This window comes from Diceros bicornis, chromosome 11 (assembly GCF_020826845.1).
Source record: "Diceros bicornis minor isolate mBicDic1 chromosome 11, mDicBic1.mat.cur, whole genome shotgun sequence".
Classification (NCBI taxonomy): Eukaryota; Metazoa; Chordata; class Mammalia; order Perissodactyla; family Rhinocerotidae; genus Diceros; species Diceros bicornis.
In genome coordinates, this window is record NC_080750.1 from 74,178,473 (window position 1) to 74,192,251 (window position 13,779).

A 13,779-nucleotide genomic window follows, 5' to 3' on the forward strand; every position below is an offset into this window, starting at 1 on the left:
GAAAGGGGACTGAAATGGTGGAGCATGAAGTTGCAGGAACCATGAGGGGAAAGGGTATTGCAGAAAGGAGGGGTGCTCAGCTGGGTGGGATACAGCTCTGATCAGAATGGAGAAAAGATGGCTGGACTCGGCCATGTGGCATCACTGGTGACCTCAGTCTCCTTGAGAGGGTGGGAATGAAGCTGGGTCTAGAGTGAGTGAAGGGGGTCCATGGGAGGGAAGTAGGTATGAGGCACTTTATTTAAGAGGTTTAGCCATGAAGGGGAGTTGGGAAAGTGGACAGTGGCCAAAAGGGAGCCTGGGTCCAAGGGAGAGTTTTGTTTGTAAGGCGGAGATGAGCTAGCAGGTGTCTGTGCTGCAGGTAGGACCAGATGGGGAGGAGGAGTCTGCTGGGCCCTGAGGAGGTGCCGGGATGGGCTCCTGTTATGAGAGGTTTGGGGATTCGATTGGAGACGTAAAAGAAACTTTCCACTCCAAACGAATGGACTGAAGGTATATTTTATTATAGAGAAGATGGTAAAGGTGATAGTCCGCAAACAGATCTGAATAGGTCAAATAATAAGAGGGAAAAAACACCAGCTTGACTGGGAAGGGAAAACATCCACATCAGCTGAGATAGCAGCAGATTTGAATAGGTCATATAATAAGAGGGAAAAACGTCAGATCTATCAGATAGGGAAACACCAGATCGACTGAAGGGAAATGACACAAATCAACCAGAAAGAGAAACTCCAGGTTGACTGAAAAGAGAACACATCAGATCAATTACTTCACAATAAATCAATTACTCACAACATCCACGCCCCACTGCTGGGAGAGTCCTGTCAATTGATACGGCTGGGCGGGAATCACACGTCCTGGGCAAGGCGTCCCTTCCACAGGTGGAACTCTCACCGGGTCTCAGTCTCCAGCAATTTATATAAGCGGTTACAGAGTTTACAGAGAAAGCATTCAGTGTTCCCATGCACAAATGGTTATCAGTGACGTACATGCACTGAGCCCCACACTCTGGCTATCGTCCCAGCCCAGTAGTTGTGTACGTGCGTTGTTTACCCTGCTTATCCTCCCAGCCCAGCTCAGATGGCCAGTCTGCCCCAGGCTGCAGTGCCCAAAGGGCCTTGAATTTTTTACACATTGCAACTATCTCCATGGGAGAAGGGCCGGTTCCCACCATGCAGAAAGCAGCTTTTATATTTCTTTTTGTGCTGGTGGCTGTAGGTCAATGGAGCGGCCAAACATGGCTGTACTCATGTCAAGACAGCTCCGCTGCCTGGCGCCGTGCAGAGAGCAAGAGGACAGATGTGCTCGTGGAAAGGGCGCCCTGTGCCTCTGCTCCTGTATTGCTGGAGCGTGAGGTGGGCAGTGGTTGGGAGTGGAGGGGCGATGCAGAAGGTGTTAGGTGAACGGCAGGGGGAGGAGGGAGAGGGAGAGAGGACACTGTGGCTTGTTCTTCATGGCTCACACGGAGCTCCCCACTGGGATCTCCGATCACCAACTGTTGACTCTCTTTGATGTTTTCATCAAAATGTCGGCTCTCTTGATGGTTCCCAAGGCTATTATGAATTTGTTCATCAATGAAGGAAACTTTGGGTCATGTTTAAGGGATTCTATGTCAAAGGGGCGCTACAAGTGTTTATTCAGTCCATCATCTTTACCCAATCTCTTTGTTTTTGGACAGATTCCATACAACAGAGCAGCCGGGCCAGTGGCCTGCAGGTTCCAGGGTTTGGGAGATTTGCCCTCCAGAAAGCCGGTGCTGATTGGCATTCTCACAGGACGTGGTGCTCTGTCCCAGAGCCCGCTCTAATTCTGGGTGTCATGACATTGTAACTCCTGGGGCAGTTCTGTCAGGGCCCATCGTTGGCATTTCTGTGATCAGTGAGGGCAAACATTTTTCTGTGATCATTATCTGTCACTTCCCTGACTGTGTTGTTGCCTGCCTTGCTCACTGAGCTCTGAACCTTCCTGGTGGAACCAGACGTTCACTCTTTATCCAGTGTGATTGCACGTTCCCTCAGTGTGCTCCTTGAGTACTTGCTTCAAAAATATCTGTTTTCTTCACATTCTTTGATTCCTTGTACATATAATCTAGATTTAATCTGGAGCTTTAAAAATGTTTTATTGTGAAAAACCTTGAACATACACAAATTAAACAGAGAAGTGCGCTAGCCCCCCATGTCTCTATTACCCAGCTTCAACATTTATTAATATTCTGATATTCCTGTTTCGTCCATATTTCTACCCACTCCCTACCTTCCATTGATTATTTTTTAATTAATAGATTTTTTTTTAGGAAAGTTTTAGATGAACAGAGAAATTCAGCAGAGAGAGCAGAGCATTTCTCTCTCTTCCCCCACAGTTTCCCCTACGGTTAACATCATGCGTGACCACCTGTGTTAGTGAGGTTCATTCCTTACAAGTGAGGAGCTGATGCTGCTACAGCGTCCGTAAGGAAGTCTGTAGTTTACATTAAGGTTCATTGTCTTGCTGTCATGTACTTGGATTTTGACAAATGCATAATCACATGTATCCACCACGACAGTATCCTACAGAAGAGTTGGATTGCCCTAAAATCCCTGTGCTTTACCTCTTCGTCCCTTGCCCCCCAACTCCTGGCAACACTGATCTTTATACTGTTTCTATAGTTTTGCCTTTTCTGGAATGTCGTGTAATTGGAATATATGAAAACTATGGAATAGTGTATATAGCCTTTTCCACTTGGGTTCTTTCACTTAGCAGTATGTATTTAAGTGTCCACTATGTCTTTTTGTGACTTGATAGCTCATTTCTTTTTTTTTTCTTGTTGTATATTGAGTCAAAATATACATAACAAAAAATGTTTCATCTTAACCATTTTTAAGTGTACACTTCAATGGCGTTAAATACATTTCCACAGTTGTACAGTCATCACCACCATTCATCCCCATAACTCTTATAAATCTGAAACTCTATACCTATTAAACAATAACCCTCCCTTGTCCCCTCCCCCAGCCCTTGGCAGCCACCATTCTACTTACTGTCTCTATGATTTGACTACTCTCAGTTCATACAGCATTTGTCTTTTTGTGACTGGCTTATTTCAATTAGCATAATGTCTCCAAGGTTAACCCATGTATAACGTATTGGAGAATTTGCTTCCTTTTTAAGGCTGAATAATATTCCATTGTATGGATATACTACATTTTGTGTATCCACTCGTGTCAGTGGACACTTGGGTTGCTTCCACGTTTTAACTATTGTAAATAACACCGCTATGAACATGGATGTACAAATATCTCTTCAAGGCTCTGTTCTCAGATCTTTTGGGTGTATATGCAGAAGAGGAATTGCTGGATCACATGATAATCCTATGTTCAATTTTTTGGAGAAACATCAATACTGTTTTCCATAGCAGCTGCACCATTTTACATTCCTATCAACAGTGTACAAGCGTTCCCATTTCGCTGCATCTTGGCCAACACTTGCTGTTTTCTGTCTTTTCAATAGCACTCATCTTACTGGGTGTGAGGTGGTGTCTCATTGTGGTTTTGATGTGCATTTCCCTAATGATTAGTGGTGTTGAGCATCTTTTCATGTGCTTATATGCCATTTCTAAGTCCTCTTTCGCAAAGGAGTCTTCAAGTCCATGCCCATTTTTGAATTGGCTTGTTTTTAGTTGTTTAATTTAGGACTTCTCTGTATATTCTGGATACCAGTCTCTTGTCAGAAATATGATTTGCGAATATTTTGTCCCATTCTGTGGGTGCCTCTTGATGTACCAACTTATAAAATTTTCATGGAGTCCAATTTTTCCATTGTTTTTCTTTTGTTACCTGTGCCTTTGGTGTCATATCCAAGAAATCATTGCCAAATCTGGTGTCATGAAGATTTAATCTTATGTTTTCTTCTAAGAGTTTTCTTGTTTGAGGTCTTACATTTATGTCCTTGATCCATTTTGAGTAAATTTTTGTATGTAGTGTTGGATGGGGTCCAGCTTCAAGATTTTGCATAGGGATATCCAGTTTTCCCAGCACCATTTGTTGAAAAGAAACCTTTCTCCATTCCATGGTCTTGGCACCCCTGTCAAAAATCACTTGACCATATATGTGAGGGTTTGTTTCTGGGCTCGCTATTCTATGCCATTGGTCTCTATGTCTGTCTTCATGACAATACCATACTATTGATTACTGTAGCTTTGTAGTAAGTTTTGAAATCAGGAAGTGTGAGTCCTCTAGTTTTGTTCTTCTTTTGCAAGATTGTTTTGGCTATTCTGAGTCCCTTGAGATTCCATGTGAATTTTAGGACGGGTTTTTCTATTTCTGCAAAAAACATCATTAGGATTTGGCTAGGGAATACATTGAATCTATAGATTGCTTTGGGTAATACTGACACTTTAACAATAGTAAGCCTTCCAATCCATGAACATGGGATGTGTGTCCACTTATGAATGTCTTCTTTAATTTCTCTCTGAAATGTTTTGTAGTTTTTATGGTGTAAGCCTTTCACCTCCTTGGTTAAGTTAATTCCTAAGCATGTTATTCTTTCTGATACTATTATAAATGAATTGTTTTTGTAATTTCCTTTCCAGAGAGCTCATGGTTCGTGTCTAGAAATGCTGCTGATTTTTGTGTGTTGACTTTGTATCCTGCTACTTTTCTGAATTCATTTGTTAGATCAAACGGCTTTTTTGTGGAGTCTTTTGGATTTTCTACATAGGAGATGACATCATCTTCAAACAGAGACCATTTTACTTATTTCTTTCCAATTTAGATGCCTTTTATTTATTTATTTTTATTGCCTCATGGTCTGGCTTGAACTTTCAATACTGTGTTGAATAGAAGTGGTGAAAGTGGGCATCCTTGCCTTGTTCCTGATCTTAGAGGAAAAGCTTTCAGTCTTCCATCATTGAGTATTATGTTTGTTGTGTATTTTTCATATATGGCTTTTGTTATGTTGAGGCACTCTCCTTCTATTCCTAGTTTGTTGAGTTTTTTATCATGGAAGGGCGTTGAATTTTGTCAAATGGTTTTCTGCATCAATTGAGTTGGTCATTTTTTTCCCTTCATTTTCTCGATGTGACTTATTACATTGATCAATTTTTGTATATTGAACTCCTCTTGTATACCAGGAATAAATTTCACTTGGTGGTAGTGTATAATTCTTTTAACATGCTGTTGAATTCAGTTTGCTAGTATTTTGTTGAGGATTTTTGCATCTATGTTCATCAGGGATAATGGTCTGTAATTTTATTTTCTTTTAATGTCCTTGTCTAGTATTGGTATCAGGGTAATGCTGGCCTCGTAAAGTGAGCTTGGAAGTGTTCCCTCTTTTTCAATATTTGACAGAGTGTAAGAAGTCTTGTTTTTAATACTTATTTATATGTTTGGTAGAATTCACCAGTGCAGTCATCTGGTCCTGGGTTTTACTTTGTTGTGAGATTTTTTCTTTAGATTTCTTTAAATATAGGTGACATATAACATAGGTAAGTTTTAGGTGTTCAAGATGATGATTTGTGAAAGGATTACCACAATACGGTGAGTTAACACCTCCATTCCCTCACATAATTAACTTGGTTTTTCTAGTGATCACTTTCAAGATCTACTCTCTTAACAACTTTCAAGTCTATAAGAATATAATATTGTTAATTATGGTCACCATGCTGTATATTATATCCCCAAAACTTGTTCATTTTACAGCTAGAAATTTGTGCACTTTGACTCACATCTCCCCATTTCCCCCAACCCCGTGACCCTGGGAAACCCATTTTTGTCTCTATTCCTTTGAGTTGGGCTTTTTTAGATTTCACATATGAGTGAGAATATATAGTATTTGTCTTTCTCAGTCTGACTTATATCATTTAGCGCAATGCCTCAAGGTCCATCCATGTTGTCGCAAAATGCAGGATTTCATTCTCCTGCATGGCTGAATAATATTCCATTATATATTACATGCATACATATATCTCACATTTTCTTTATCTATTTATCCATTGATGGACACCTGGATTGTGTCCATGTTCTCTGTGAATAATGTTGAAATGAACATGGGGGTGCAGATATCTCTTCAGAATAGTGATTTCAATTCCTTTGGGTATACAGCCAGAAGTGGAATTGCTCATTTATATATATTTCTATTTTTATTTTTTTGAGAAAATTCCATATTTTTTCCATAGTGGCTGTAGCAATTTACATTCATGCCACCGGTGCACAGGGTTCTCTTTTCTACACAGCCTCGCCAACACTTGTTGTCTGTTGTCTCTTTGAGAATAACCATTCTAGCAGGTGTGAGGTGATATCTCATTGTAGTTTTGATTTCATTTCCCTGATGATCAGTGATTACGAGCATCTTCTCATGTACCTGTTGACCATTTTTATGTCTTCTTTGGAAAAGTATCTACTCAGGTCCTTTGATCATTTTCATATTGTTTTGTTGGTTTCTTTGCTGTTGAGTTGTAACAGTTTCTTATATACTGTGGATATTAGCCCCTTTAGTTTGCCAATTGTTTCATTTGCTATGCAGAAGCTTTTTAGATTGAAGTCATCCCACTTGTTAAGTTTTGCATTTGTTGCTTGCACTTTTGATATTATATCCAAAAAAATCTTTGTCAAGACCAGTTTCATGGGGCTTTTTTCTCTATATTTTCTTCTAGTTGTTTTATATTTGGTGTCTTACATTTAAGTCTTTAATTCAATTTGGGATCATTTATAGAGTGCTGTAAAATAGGGGTCCGATTTCAGTTTTCTGCATGTGGTTATCCAGTTTTCCCAGCACCATTTGTTGTAGAAACTATCCATTCCCCATGGAGTCTTCTTAGCTGACTTGTCAATTGTTAGCAAACTGTATGTGTGTGGTTTTATTTCTGGATCCTTGATTCTGTTCCATTGGTCTAGGTGTCTCATTTTATACCTGTATCATACTGTTTTTATTACTATAGATTTGTAATAAAGTTTGAAATCAGAAATTGTGATGCCTTCAGCTTTTTCTTTCTCGGGGTTCCTTTGGTTATTGGAGGTCTTTTGTGGATCCACATGAGTATTAGGATTATTTGTCCTATTTCTCTGAAAAATGCCATGGGAATTTTAATAGGAATTGCATTGAATCTTGAGATGGCATTGAGTAGCATGAACATTTTCAAAATATTAATTCTTCTGATCCATGGGCATAAGATATCTTTTCATTTCTTTGTGTCTTTGAGTTCTTTCATCTGTGTCTTATAGTTGTCAGTTTCTAGATCTTTCACCTTCTTGGTTAAATTTATTCATGAGTATTTTACTGTTTTTGATGGTATTGTAACTAGGATTTTTTCTTTATATCATTTTTAGATAGTTCATTGTTAATGTAGAGAAAGGTAACCGATGTCTATATGTTGATTTTGTCTCCTGCAGCTTGAGTGAATTTGTTTATTATTCCTAACAGTTTGGGGAGGAGTCTTTAAGTATTTCTCTACATAAAATCATATCTGCAAACAGAGACCACTTTGTTCCTTCATTTCCAATTTAGATGCTTTATATTTCTTTCTCTGGCCAAATGTCTCTGGGTGAGACTTGCAGCAGTATGTTGAAGAGTGGTGTTGAGACTGGGCACCCTTGTCTTGTTCTTTGTCTTAGCAAGAAAGCTTTCAACCTTTCACTGTTCAATATGATGTTAGCCGTGGATTTGTCATGTAAACCTTTTATTATGTTCAGGTATGTTCCTTCTGTAACCCTTTCTTGAGAGTTTTTATCATGAAGGGGCGTTGAATTTTGTCAAATTGCTTTTTTTGCATTGAGATTATTTTAGAATTTTTATCTTTCATTCTGTCAATGCGGTGTATCACATTCATTGATTTGCATCATGTTGAACTTGATCATGTTGTTTGATCCTTTTTTTGAGTTTAGATAGTTTTGTTATAATGTGTCTTGGAGAAGAAAGTTTTAGTTTGAAATTTTAGGGTGACCAATCGGCATCAGGACCTTGGATGTCTACATCTCTCCCCATATTTGGGAAGCTGTCAGCTGCTATTTTTTTAAGTCAACTTTCTTTTCCTTTCTCCCTGTCTTCTCCTCTGGTACTTTAATAATGCTTATCTATTTCTTTTCAATGTATCCCATAATTCACACTGCCTTTCCCCAATCCTATCCGTTCCTTTTTGTCTTTTTGCTCCTTTGACTGGATGATTTCAAATGACACATCTTCTAGTACACTAATTATTTCTTGTACATGGTTGAATCTGATTTAGAAGCTCTCTATTGAATTCTTCAGTTCAGTCATTGTGTTCTTCAACTCTAGGATTTCTGTTTGTTTTTCCTTAATGCTTTCTGTTTCTATGTTGAACTTCTCACTTGTTCATGCACTATTTCCTTATTTCATTTAGTAGTCTATCTGTGTTTCCTTAGAGTTTTATGAATTTCTCAAAGAACATTGCTCTGAAGTCTTTGTCACATAGTTCCTATATCTCCATTTCTTGGTCGGTCATTGGAGTTTTATTCTTTTTCTTTGGTGGTGTCGTGGATCTTTGATTATTCATGATCCTTGTGGCCTTCCGTTGGTGTCTGCAAATTTGAGGAAGTAGGCACTTCTTCCACTCTTTACAGACTGGCTTTGTAAACCAAAGCCTTCACATTCAGCCCATCTAGGGGTCCTGGGTGGCCCATCTGGTGGTGTCCAGGGACAGGCTTGCTGCTGGAGTCCTTGAGCTACCTGGTACTGGGGTGAGTGGAAAGTTTGGGTCCACAGTATTGTGTCTGGCCCTGGGCAAATCTGGGACCCTGAGTTCATGAGTAGCCCCACTGGAGCCTGTTTTGACAGGTCCTCATTGAGAGCCTGTGACCACAGTAGTCATCCAAGGCCATGAGAGTTGGCCAGTGCTGGGATGATCTGAGAGTCTCGGCTCACGGGAGCCTGCCAGGAGCCTGTGCCATGAGAGACAGTTTGTGCTGGTGTAGGCCAGAAGTCTGGATTCCTGGGAACCTGGGGCCACAGGAGCTACCTGAGATTGCAGGAGCCAGCAGGCGCTGGGTCAAGATAGAAGCCTGGGTTCATGGGAACCTGCCGGTGACTGGTGCCATGGGAGCTGCCTGGGGCCGCCTGAGTCAGCAAGCACCTCGGTGGGCTGGGGGCTTGGTTCTGTAGAAGCCTGTCGGAAGCCTGGTTCCATGAAAGCTGTCTACGGCTGCTGGAACTGGCAGATGGTGTGGTGAGCCATGGGCCTGTGTTCCTAGTAGCCCCCGGGGAGCCTGGAGCCATGGAATCTACCTGGGGTTGTTGGAGCCAGTAAATGCTAGAGTGACCTGGGGTCCTGGGTTTGTGAGAGCCCACTGGGTGCCCTGTTATGGAAGCTGCCTGTGGCTGTGGGTGCTGCCTGTGGCTGCCTGGAGTAGGCAGAAACTTGGGGAAGCCAGGGTCTGAATTCATCAGAGTCCACCAGGAGCCTGGTGCCAATGACAGCACTTGTGGTCACAGGAGCCGCCTTGGGCTGCTGAAGATCGCAGCCCCTAGGCTGATATGGGGGCCTGGGTTCCCAGGAGCCTGATGGGAGCCTGGCGTCAAGGATGCTGCTTGGGGCCGCCAGAGCTGGCATGCTCCAGGGTGAGCCAGGGGCCTGGATCTGCAGAAGCCTGCAGGGAGCCACCTAGTTCTACAAGAGTCAGCCTGGGGCTGGGGCAGGCTGGCTCAGGGATCTGTGGTGAAGTCGAGCATTCACTTTACTCTCCTCTCGTTGGGAGGTTTTTGATTACTGATTCAGTCTGCTTGTTTGTTACTGGTCTGTTCAAGATTTCTGTTTCTTCATGATTCAGCCTTCATAGGTTGTTTCTAGGAATTTATCTATTTTGTCTAGGTTACCCAATTTGTGAATGTACAGTAGTTCAGAATAGTCTCTTCTGGTCTTTTTCTTTCTGAAGCATCAGTTGTAATGCCTCCTCTTTCATTTCTGATATACTTTGTTTGAGTCATCTCTCTTTTTTTCCCTAGATATTATATCTAAGGGTTTGTCAATTTTATTTTTTCAAAAAATCAACTCTTACTTTTATTGATATTTCATACTGTCTTTCATTTTTTCCCACTCTCCTCTTGGTGACTTCCATCCTTCTGCTAACTTTGGGTTTCATTTTTTCTTTTTCTAATGCTGTGTGTTGTAAGTCAGGTTGTTTCTTTGACATCTTTCTTCTCTTATAACGTACAAGTTTGTCACTACAAACTTTCCTCTTAGTACCACTTTTGCTGCATCCTATAAGATTTGGTGTTTTTATTTTTTCTTTTTGTATGTCTTGAGCTATTTTCTAATTTCCCTTTTGATTTCTTCTTTGATCTAGTGGCTGTTTAAGAGTTTGTTGTTGAACTTCTATGTATTATGAATATCCCAGTTTTCCATCTCTTATTGACTTTTGGTTTCATGCCATTGTCTTTGGAAAAGATACTTGGTATGATTTCAGTCTTCTTAATTTAGTTAAGACTTGTTTTGTGACCTAACACGTGATCTGTTCTGGAAAATAATGTGTGCCCTTGAGAAAAGACTGCATTTTGTTGCTGTTCAGTAAAATGTTCTGTGTATGTCTGATAAGTCCATTAATGTTTTCATGTCTGCTGTTTCCTAATTTTCTATCTGGATATTCTATCCATTGTTAAAAGTGAGGTACTGAAGACCCCTACTATTTGCAAGTTATATAACTGAGAATGCTCTAATATTGAGACTATATAAAGATCTCTTAGAACTCAATTATAAAAAACAAAGAAGTTTGAAATGAAACTTCATTCAAAGAAGTTTGAATTGAAACCATTTTCATTGGGTAACCAATGAAAATGGGTAACTAGCTGCAATGGACATATCTTCAGGAGAAACATAGATGGCCAATAAGCACTAGATAGATGTTCAGTATCATAAATTATTAGGAAAATGCAAATACAAAGCATAGTGTAATATTATTTCACACTCAAAATGAAGGCTATACTCAACATAATGGAAAGTAACAAGTGTTAGTAAAGATATGGAGAATGGGAAACCCACATACATTACTGGTGGGAAAGTAAAATGATGCAGCCACTGCAGAAAACAGTTTGCCATTTTTTAAAATCTTAAACCTAGAATTACCATGGACCAGGAGAGTCACAAGGTAGGAATGTCCAAAAGACCATTGGAAACATATGTTCAAAGAAAAACTTTTCCATGGATATTCAAAGCAACATTATTCACAATGGTCCAAAAGTGGAACAAACCCAAATTTCTATCCAGTTATGACTGCATAAACCAAATGTGCCCTATTCATAATATAGGACATTATAGAGCCATAAAAAGGAATAAGCTACTGCTACATGCTCGGCCATGGATGAACCTTGAAACGTGTGCTCACTGAAGTCGCCCACAAAGGCCACAGATAGCATGATGCCATTTGAATGAACTGTCCAGAATAGGCAAACCAATAGGGAGAAAAAACAGATGAGTTGTTTTCATGGGCTTGGGTTAGGAGAAAATAGTGTGAATGAGAATGGGTTTGTTTGGGGGTGTTGAAAATGTTCTGGAATTAGATAGTGGTGATAACCACACGACATAATCATTGTACTAAATGGCACTGAACTGTATACTTTAAATGCTTACAACAGTGTATTCTGTGTTAAGCAGATTCTTCATAAAATTTTTGAATTTTTTAAATTAATCAGGGTATTGATTAATTTTAATTTAGTTAATTTAAAGTTGGTTGGGATAGTTAATATGGGTAATTAATAGAGTTATTAGGGGTAGGGCACATTGTAGCCAAGAGAGTAAATATCCGATGATGGCTATAGTAACAGATCCTATAATTGTACAAGCAACAGTCTAAAATCCAGTCTGTTTCCATTGTCCCCAACTTGGAGAGACCAGCCATGAAAATATGTCAGTGATCTCGGGGGCCTTGGGTATCTTTTAAAAGATTTAGGTAACATTACGCAATATTTTAACCTCTCGGGCCATCTGGTGGAGGTAGGTTTGAACTTGTGAGTTGATGTACATTCAGCAAGTGGTTCTAAGAAAGGCAAAAACCCCTCCTTCCTTGGTTGGTATAGACAGTCTAGGGCCAGGCCATTCTCTAAAACCATTTAGGCGAGAGACTCATGAGACTGTTCCACAAGGGCTAAGATAGGGTCTTATGGAGTTGTTGTCGATGTTGGGTTAAGGTTTTCGATACTTCTTGGTTGCCTCAGTTACCTGATTTTGTGTGGGTAGGGCCACCGCACCTGTGCCCAGTCCAGTCAGCCAGTCCTAGTAGAAATCAACACCCAGTCCTATAGGACTGACAGTGTCTCTATGGGTTGGTGGTAGCCAGTCAGGGCAAGAACCTCAGGGGACCTGCAACCTGAGGGAAGCAGACTGAGATAGACACAATGATGCATTGCAGAATATAGCCTGGAGAAATCTGCTCAGAGGGCTGGGGAAGAGAGAGCCTCACTGGGTGAGAGCCTTGTGATATCAGCCTACAGTAAAACCCAAAAGTGGATGCTCCTGGTGTGAAATATTCATTACGGCCCTTGGAAGTAAAACCAGTAATTTGCACCCATTCACTAGTTACCTATGCTATATGATTTCAGGGGGTATAGTTAAAGTGTTTGTTGGCCAAGAGCTGCTTGGGCCTGGGTTGTGCGATTGAGTTGGGTACAACTGAGTGTCTCCGCAGGGTAAGCCCTTCAGCTGGCGCACAATAGGTGATTGGAGGCCAAGTGACAGACCCTGCGACTCCTGATTCCCAGTGCACAGGCAGGCCTCTCAGCCCATTGGACATAAATGGTGGTGGTGTTTGTGAAGCATCTTGATGGCAGTGTGGAAAGTATAGGGGACGTGTGGTGGGAGACGTCATGATAGTGTCTGGAGGAGCTGTGTGTGAGATTACGGTGTTGAAGGGAAAGGACTGGAGGCAGGTGCAGTGGGTGTGTGACCAACAATGGTCAGTGAAGGGACAGCCGGGGTGTAACTGGGGAAAGCAGGGACCAGCAGAAGTCATGTGTTTGAAACAAGACACCAGGCCCAAATGGAGCCGCTTAGGCTATGCCTCACATAAACAAGTCGAGACTTAATTAGACTTTTGGCCCTCCCAGGAATAGAATCTTAAACCAGTCAATCAGGAATCACCTGATGCACAGCAGGTAGGTCATCTTCCTGATAGAGCCCTGCCATCCTCTAAAGGAAGGTAACCTTGCAGTAACCAACCCGCTTTTTTATCTAGTGTAACTTCCTTGTTCTTGCTCCCTTCTGCCTATAAAATCCTTCATTTTGTAGAACTCCTTGGAGCTCCTTTCTCTCTGCTAGACTGGATGTTGCCTGATTCATGAACTGTTGAATAAAGCCAATAAGATGTTTAAAACTTACTCAATTTTATTTTGTTTTGTACCAGTTTGGTGGCAACAGTGGGATCCAAAGGAGACACCTGATGGCTTCGAGGATGAGAAACACAGTCATTGGTACCCTCAAAACCTTTGAGTTCTCCATCTTTTTCGCTGTTTCTGAGGGCTGTGGGTAAGTTCCTCTTGGGTATGAGATCCACTCTGTTTGCCTTGAGCTCCTGATCTAACTGGCTTTCCAGTCCAGGGTCAGTGGGTCAGTCTAGACTGACAGGATGCTCTAAGAGAGCATCAGTCTTAGCACTTGGTTAGTCAGCAGTGCCAAGCAAAGGCTTAGCGGTTCAGCTTGAGCTGTCAGATGGTTCTGCCAGGAACCCGAGTCCCTGGCCCTTAGTTAGTCCACAGTCCCCATGTGTTAGGGTCTGCTGGTTCAGTCCGTGGTTCTTGCTAATGGAGAAGAGTGGAAGAAATGTGTGCTCCATGCACACCCAGTCTTTGAAAACTTCCCATGTG